The sequence below is a fragment of the Bicyclus anynana genome, chromosome 2, assembly GCF_947172395.1.
Source record: "Bicyclus anynana chromosome 2, ilBicAnyn1.1, whole genome shotgun sequence".
NCBI classification, from domain to species: domain Eukaryota; kingdom Metazoa; phylum Arthropoda; class Insecta; order Lepidoptera; family Nymphalidae; genus Bicyclus; species Bicyclus anynana.
In genome coordinates, this window is record NC_069084.1 from 17,798,211 (window position 1) to 17,807,977 (window position 9,767).

Here is a 9,767-nt window from a genome sequence, read left to right on the forward strand (position 1 = left end):
ACAAATAAACACAGCATGAAATAAAGAAGAACAGTAAATAAAAGATAACTTAAATATCACAAATAAAGAACATACACACTAGTATTATTAACAGAAAAAGAAGAAAAAATGAGAGAAAGAAAGAAAATGAAATAAGGTGAGCACATTTTAATCATAAGAGTACCAAGTAGAGATGATTTTTTCCCAAAAACTGTATAATGATTCAGAGTAAATCTTTAAGGGAATATGCAGCCTTTTCGATGAGTCCCCAGGCAAACTTTTTCCGATACTCGCAACATTTATTATCATATTTAAACCAATTAACAAGAAACCTACATTTTTACCAATCAAAACCTTCCTCATAAATAACTTTATTTATAGACGAAAACCGCATGAAAAAACTTTCAGAAGTTTCGGGTATATCGCGAACAGATCGATAAACATGTTTTATAATATGTATAATGTATATAGACAGTGTAGAGATATATAGTATACTCAGAGGCACGTTTCCGCACGTTTTAATATACTCGCGTCATTTTAAAGTGGGCGGATAATTGTGCCTCTGAGTATATATGGCCAATGGTGAATTGGATCGATATAAACATTGGAAAAGGACATTAATTATCCTGGGAATTGGACCGTAAATTGCAAAAGTCTATACATTCGGCAGAACAACACCGCAGTCAACCAGTACCTACCAATACAGACAGACTACATGTTTGCATAATTTCAATTTGTTTGAACGGCTACTTTTAGGGTTGCTTGAGGGTGAGTAAGATTTCGAAAACTTATTCTATTTATTCATACTTTATTTGTACACCACAGAAATACCAAAGGGCAATGGAGCGTAGCATGGTGGGAGTAAAGAAGAGAGACAGAATAAGAAACATTGATATAAGGAAAAGGACCAGAGTTACCGACATTTTAACCAGGATAGACCAGCTTAAGTGGAGATGGACAAGTCATATGCTTCGGGATCCTCAAGAAAAGTGAAGTACCCTTGTCACACAATGGTGCCCTCGCAATGAGAGACGGAAAAAGGGACGGCAGCATAGACGGTGGGAAGACGAGTTGAAGCTTACAGCTGGCCCATTCTGGAGAAGAGTAGCTCTGGACAGGAAGCACTGGCGGGAGCTGGAGGAGGCCTTTGCCATAAGGCACAATGAGATTAGGGACATAATTTAAATGTACTAAAACTTCATTAATAAAGGCTATTTTATTTTATTTTATTTATTTATTTATTTGTACACCACAACATAAGAAAAAACAAATAATAAGCCAGAAAAAAAAGTATAGAACAGAAGTAGATTACAAAAGGCGGCATTATCACTACGTAGCGTACGTAGAAAAAGAGTTTAATAAATAATCTATACGTATTTACCAGTGGCGAAGAATGGAATTTAGATGAAGGTAAGCCGTCCCAAAGAAAAGGAAATTCATACAGCGTGATACACACTCAGGTTTCTCATTTAAATAATATACCTACAGTAAAACCATGAATATGCATTGATTTTTAGAGGTAACCCGGCGGGAATCGGCATGCATAAACTCTTCGCCGCTGGTATTTACTGATATGAATTATAGTAAAGTTTGTGAGTCTGGGATCTGGATCTACTGAACCGAATTTGAAGATTCTTTCATCAATATAAAGCCACATTGTCAACGAGTAATATAAAATTAAACTCTTATATTCCTATGGAAACGGGAACTATCCGAGTGGAACCGTGAGTGATTTGCTAGTATAATATATAGAATACAAATATACAGAACCCACAGCCAATAAAAGGGTCGAGAGTGAAAAAAGTCCAATTCCAGTATAATCCGGGAGGAAAGCCGCAAGGGGACGGCGACATCGGCGTTTTAAATTAAAAGCTCTAATGAATTCCAAATGTTTCGCTCAATATGACCACGTATGTACAGATTGGACCTTTTGTATTACGATTTCAGGCGTGTTGTATGTAAGAAGGCTCAAAGTCACTCAGCGGGCGATGAAACAAACTAAGCTCGGAGTGTTTTAGAATCAGAAATGAAGAGATCCGCAGAAAGAACCATAGTCATCTACACAGCTCAGCTTGTCGCAAAGCCATAGAAAACTTATATGGCAAAGCTAAAGATGCAATGAGCAGGGCACATTATTCGAGGAGCCGATGGACGTTGGGCTCAAAAGGTACTGGAAGACATTAGTATTTTTCACATTAATGATAATATGCATTATCCACTTAAATGCACATTTTTAAGCACTAAACACTTAACTTTTGATACCTCATATTATGTGGTCAGATTTTTTTTCTGCTTGGGCACATATTAAAAATAAACTTGTTTCACAACTTTAATAATTTTTCAGAAAATATATATGAGTATTTGGGCATGTTGTTATATTGTTTTCAAAATAATATTGCGTTCTTGGAGCAAAATCTAGGCCTTAGGGAGTGAAAGACAAATGGGTAAAGTTTTACCGGCTTTTATTGAATTTATTATTAGCATTTTGCGTACCGGGGGCTTATATGGCGGTTACGTAGCAATATTGGCTTAGAGAAACTAAATCGGGAATGTTCTATCAAATTTACGAGTGCTATAGAAAGTTTTATCGAAAGCTTCGACGTAATACTTCGGTATACTCGGTACTATGGGTACGGATGGTAGGAGGCCTCGGCGGTGGCTAGTTAGTACCCTACCGACAAAGACGTGCTGCCAGGCGTTTCGGTACAATGTCGTGTAGAAACCGAAAAGAGTGTGGATTTTCATCCTCCTCCTGACAAGTTAGCCCGCTTTCATCTTAGATTGCATCGTCAATTACCATCAGGTGAGATTGAAGTCAAGGGTTAACTAGTAAAGAATAAAAAATGGGTTTTAACTATATTCATGACCCGAGACGCGTATAAACCATGTCAAGATTCGTAGTTTTGAAACAAATCAAATTATATTTAATACGGTCTGGTTGGTTAATTCATTATTAAGGTATTAAGGTCGTACAGTAGACAAAAGCTTTATAATGTAGTTAAGAATAATAGAGTTCTTAATTTATCTAGGGACATGAAATATAATATTTTGGTCGGTTAGTTAAAAGAGTAATTACAGTTACTCGTATCTAGATAGAAAATGCTGACTTAATACTAACTACTTAATAGGATTCCGTACCTCAAAAGGAAAAAAATGATATCTCTGAAGGTTGATAGATAGATCCCGATGATTCTGGGGTAAACCCCCATAATTTTAGCACTTCCAACACTGGGAAGTTTCATGTGGCAATCCACAACCTCCCTAGATAAATATAATCTAAGACAATATTAAATACTTTATTTTATTAAAAACTAACTGACGCTCGCTACTTCGTCCCGCGTTTATATAATTCAGTTTTTTTCACAAATTCCGCAGAAATCATCAAGACTTAACTTCGTCAAAGCTGGCTCAAAATGGAGTTCCTCTAGTAAACTCTATTCAATCCTAGGTTTTGCACCTGATTGGACTTTGATAATGGATACGTATGAAAAACATTATAAAATCCCAGAGGATGTCGCTATTTCAAGATCTAGACCATTTTCCTTTTTTCCAAATAAACTAAGCGTACTTGTTGAGGAAAGACCACAGAATAAAAGTGAATAAATATTATGACCTAACAAATGAACTACCTAAAAATGGGTATGAAGTTAGTCTGTACGCCGTAAAAGTAGGTGCGAGAGGATTACCAGCAAAATCTCTCTATAACCTGTGACGACGCCAACGTATGCTTCGAAAGTGGACTATAAATTGAGATTTAAGATGTGATATGGGAGGACTCGGAACAGGATCTGACGGATGGATAAGACGGACAATAAGGCACTGACCTGACAGACATCCACATGCACGTTTCCCGCCGTCTCCCGATAGCTGAACCCGCCGCACCACAGGTTTATGAAGACGTCACCATATATATGATTGCTCGAGGAATACAGCAATTATGAAACCCCGAGACAAATGGAAAGTACAGTTTAGGCACACATTTACACTTTTATTAAATGTTCACACTGAACGGATGGCTTATATCATCACCATCCTTTCAGATCAGAGATCAGATTCAGAGATCATTCCGGCTAAAGAGACAGACAGACAAAAAGTCAAATTCAATGACAGTTTTTTCAAAATCACCTTTAAACTTAAATTTTATTTTTATAATAATACATATATCTACCAATCTTGAGTGATTAAAGTGTCGTCTGTCGTTAAAACTTTAGCTTTGGCGTTTTTCGGGTTCTGTAGTCCACAAGGAACCCTCATGGTCTCGCCATGCCCGTCTGTCTGTCCGTCTGTCCGTCCGGGGTTTAGCGCAGAGAAAATTACTACTTTTTTAGTAGAAAGCGAGGATGATTTTACTCGTTTATCTCATAGTGTAGGGCAATGATAATTTTATACTATAGATCGGTTACGTCCCAACAAAATCACCGCAAAAAGTGATCCGAATAATAGGCTACAAAACTGAGCGCACACATGCACAATTTTGTCTTTAATTCCATTATTTGTGGAAATTTCCCCTTTTTCGTCTTATTTTTCATGACCTGGTAACACATCTAACAGTATTTAACATCATTGGTGTGGGGTATCTTTGGAAAGATCTTTAAAAGATACTCGTATTTGAGGGGTCCTTTACAATAATTATTTCTCGATTTTGAGTTCGTTTGTAAAATATTAACATTTTGAGAGCTAATTTTAGCTAAAAATTCGGTCCTTGAAAAGACAAGAAAATAAATGTCATCATTTAATATATATTCAAGTTACTGTAATCTTCTTAACTTAAATTACTAATTTAACTTAAATACACGAAGAACAATGTGATAAATGTATAACGGCTTTGGTAAATAGGTTTTTGCAGATACAAAATGTAATACAAGTTTGTGCTCTAAACAAATTTAATTTAGTGATAACTAGAATTGTTTCGTGAGTTGGAAAGTAAGAATTAAAACAACATTATCTATAAATATTATAAAGCTGAAGAGTTTCTTTGTTTGTTTGATTGAACGCGCTAATCTCAGGTCCGATTTGAAAAAGTCTTTCAGTGTTAGATAGCCCATTTATCGAGGAAGGCTATAGGCTATATATTATCCCCTCGATTTCACACCCGCTCAGTTTTCCCCCCGTCGCCCGCATATCATGGGAGTGTCATCAACGTACTTGCCAGACTATACAGGACAACGTCTGTCAGATTAACTGGCAATGTACAAGAAATAGAGTCGTTATTAGCGGCAGTTACATAACACAATGAAATACTTACCAAAGAAACCTCGCTCGCTTTTCTATAAAGCTCCCTCACAAAGAGAATCTAGTACCTACAGTCTAATTGAGACGAATGCTCGGCCCGAACTTTTATATACCGTCGGGTAATGGAGCGCACAAAAGTGTAAGTAACAAAAATCTATTTTGTTTAAAGGCACACAAAAGGGTTTGCCTTTTAGTATAAAACAAATTTTACAAAAGAATAACATAGGTAAATGGATTTTAAAACGATGATTCGCTCTGGTTTATGATATTAGGGTTGTGTAGCTAAAACAGGCAGCTTGCCTAATGCGATCACGCAACTGGCTAACCGCTGGCTGGTCCAGGCGCAGGCCAATTCACTATTTTGGTTTTTATTACTAACCTATTAAAATAAACAACGAATCTGTACATAAATTGTATGATATCCACCAGTAGGCACCGGATGATATTTGTTCAATCACAATCTCAATTTCGTATATTATTTCAACTAGTATATGTTAGAGATAGTGAATTAGCCTGCAGACCAGCCTCATATGTATCGGTCAAAATATGTATTTGTCGGCTAGTGAGTTATTTGATTGATTTGTAAAATGTACTTTCATTATTGTGATAATATAAGAATCAGGTTTTCATGTAATTGGGTTTTAATTATTTACCGTATAAATAAATAAGACTGTAAAAGGTTTCGCCCCACCGGACGTGGCAGCGCTCAACCAATAGGAAACGATCACGTGATCCAATTGTATCGCGTCCAATATGGCGGGTGACCGGTACGCTTGATACCCCCTATCCCCTTTTCCCCTATTAATTGATATCCCATAAGAGTAAGAGCCTCCTCCTATGATTTATACCTTTCCCAGTCTTTAAGTTCAGCTTGCCACTTCACAAAAATATCGTTCCCAATAAATAAATGTTTGAAGAAAAGTCTAATAATGACCTAATAATGAATAAATCTAATAAAATTAATCTTCATGACTCAGAAGTGGACCTTACGATTCATAAACGAACTGTTTACAACGAAGTATTATTTTTTTAGGTAAATTAATTTGCTGCGTCCGAAAATAAAGAAAGCCATGAACAAAAAAAAGTCATTTGCAAAAATTTAATTCGCTTCCGACAAAAAAATATACATTCCTCACGAGTGTGAGACTCGTGCCAAACAGCGCTACATTTTGATCATAAAAATGTTTACGTTCCCTCGTAACTCGCAAACCTGCAGCCTGAGGAGTGAGTTAATGAAAACATAAATTATGAATTGTTATATTCCGTTACAGTTTTATTGCCTTCTAGTTAATTTAAGGATTTAACTGTGTTGTTATTAACTTTGAACGCCGTCTGTTTGCATATATAAATTACTAGCAACTTCGTCCGCGTGGACTTCAGTTTTTTTTACAAATCCTGCGGGAATCACGGATTTTTCCAGGATGAAAAGTAGCCTATGAATTCGTTCAGAATAAAATCATTTTCCATTTCAAATTTATCCCAAATAGCTTTAGTAGCTGCAGCGTAAAAGAAGAACAAACATACTTACACACTTACACACAAATTTTCGCCTTTATAATATTAGTGTGAAGAGTGATAATCGTTTCCCCAATTGCCATTCCCTTAAGCTACGCGGCAACTATCGAAAAACACGGTTAATAGAGTCTCCAGCAAAGGGTCGCTATTAGGTAAATAATGAAAAATAAAATGCAAGTGTCTACTGCGGGACATTCGTCATGATATCGCATAAAAATTATAAAAAATAACGTTTTATACTTGAAAAACTATTTGGCTTGGCTGGTGGGAGGCTTCGGCCGTGGCCACTTACCACCCTACCGACAAAGACGTACCCGCAAGCGGAATCCGGAATCCCGCTACCTCTGAAAGCCATAGTTTCCTTTAGTACGTACCTATGGTAGGAGACACTAGGAGAATGAATTAGTAAGTTTATAAGTATTACTAGAGTCCCATTTTTCACTTTTGTGTTTTCAAGAAAATCGAGTTTATAGTAAAAGAAAAAAGACTTTAATAAAGGTCACATAGAGTAAACTTTAGTTACTCTTCATTTCGGAAAAATCCATGGTTCTCGCGGGATTTGTGAAAAATTTAATTCCACGCGGACGAAGTCGCAGGCATCCGCTAGTACTTTCTATATTCAAATAATAGATGATACATGATACATGACACTATCTGACAAAGAGGACGTAGTTGTATAGGCTTTTAATTCAACAGGAGGGACAGTTGTAAGCGGCCAGTTTGTCAGGATTTATCGCTCACGACTTGGGTGAAAATGTTCTCAACGGCTTGCCTACACAGCCGCAACCTGCCGCAAATTGCTGCAAACAGCCGCAAATTGCCGCAAACTACCGCAAACTGCCGCCTTGTACTGTACGTCTCGAAGAAGAATGTCAGTAGGCATTTATGACACAGAATTCCTAATTTCTTCATTAGATTTTTTTCATTCTACTTAAAGTACTTTTTCATTCTACTTTTTTTTTATTATTCTTTACAAGTTAGCCCTTGACTGCAATCTCGCCTGATGGTAAGTGATGATGAGTGTCTAAGATGGAAGCGGGCTAACTTGTTAGGAGGAGCATGAAAATCCACACCCCTTTCGGTTTCTACACGGCATCGTACCGGAACGCTAAATCGCTTGGCGGTACGTCTTTGCCGATAGGGTGGTAACTAGCCACGGCCGAAGCCTCCCACCAGCCAGACCTGGACAAATTAAGAAAATCTCAATCTGCCCAGCTGGGGATCGAACCCAGGACCTCCGTCTTGTAAATCCACCGCGCATACCACTGCGCCACGGAGGCTGTCAAAACCTGATGCTAGCCATTCGTTCGTGAACCACATTCATTTATGACGTAGTAGTAGAATTTCAGTTCATAAGTTCGTAAATTCAAATAAAAAAAAATCAAAGTACTTCAAAAACACAAAACGTACCGACTAAATTAAAAAGCGAAAAATAGCATCACACTATGTTCTACCATCTGATCACTATGAAGGCGGTGCTAACCCGTTAATGTACTAATTTAAGCCAAGTATACCATATACATTTAGGATTATCTCTCTTTTATGTATTTCATAAACGGCTTAAATTAAAACGACACCGGTTTAGCACTCCTTTTTTATTTTATTATATTACTTTTCCATAATTAACAAAGTTACGAATTTAAAGATTGTTTTTATTGCTTAGGAAGTAATAAGCTAAAATAAGAACAGTGCGGATGATAAGAAAACCCCAGGGATATGTTACATAAATGACTCTTTGAACTGATATTATATTGAATTGAAAGTCTGTTACGGCCAAACCTTGGAAATTTTAGAAAAGGTGAATGCTTGACAGTCCATTGAAAGAATTCTTTAGAAGGTGAATGCTTGACAGTCTATTGAAAGAATTCTTTAGAAGGTGAATGCTTGACAGTCTATTGAAATAATTCTTTAGAAGGTGAATGCTTGACAGTCTATTGAAAGAATTCTTTAGAAGGTGAATGCTTGACAGTCTATTGAAAGAATTCTTTAGAAGGTGAATGCTTGACAGTCTATTGAAAGAATTCTTTAAAAGGTGAATGCTTGACAGTCTATTGAAAGAATTCTTTAGAAGGTGAATGCTTGACAGTCTGTTGAAAGAATTCTTTAGAAGGTGAATGCTTGACAGTCTATTGAAAGAATTCTTTAGAAGGTGAATGCTTGACAGTCTATTGAAAGAATTCTTAGAAGGTGAATGCTTGACAGTCTATTGAAAGAATTCTTAGAAGGTGAATGCTTGACAGTCTATTGAAAGAATTGCCTCACAGGAAAGCCTTGTTCTCTCTCTCTCTCTGTCTAATTACCTACATTATTTAACATTTACTACTTTTACAATTTAATAAGCAATCTTTGACATTTGTAACACTTCATTCTAGACCACTTGGCGCCCAAAGATGATGATTTTGATGATGCTATTTTTTTTTCACGTAAGTCGCGTCAACATTTTAGTTTTATCAAATCAAAACTCACAAATGACCACTAATGTAGGTAACTACAGAATCTGGATAGTGGTAGATACAAGAGTTATCAAGTTTAAAGACTGGATCCTTGAAACTTGATTACTTACTAGAACCGTGTGTGTGGAAGTCCATTTAAGAGAGTATGATTGAAGATGATTTCACAAGCAAACGCGTGAAATTGCCACGATTTTAACGGTACATTTTTTCTTATTCTTAGTAAAGGGCTACTTTACTACAATCTCACATGATGGTAAGTGACGATGTTGTATAAGATGGTAGTGGGCTAACTTGTAACATAGCAATAACGGCCTCGAGTTGCTAGTCATTCAACCTAAAAAGCGGTTGATAAGATATGATTTAAAGTATATCTATACTAATATTATAAAGAGGTAAAGTTTGTAAGTTTGTAACGTTCTTTAAATGGGGTAATCTTCGGAACTACTGGTCTGATTGCAAAATTTTTTTCACCAGTAGAATGCTACACTATCGGAGAGTGCTATAGGCTATATTTTATATAGGTATCATATATATTAGCCGAGTTATCACAGTTTTTGTCATACAGGATAGGGGTAGGGTAGGGGTAGA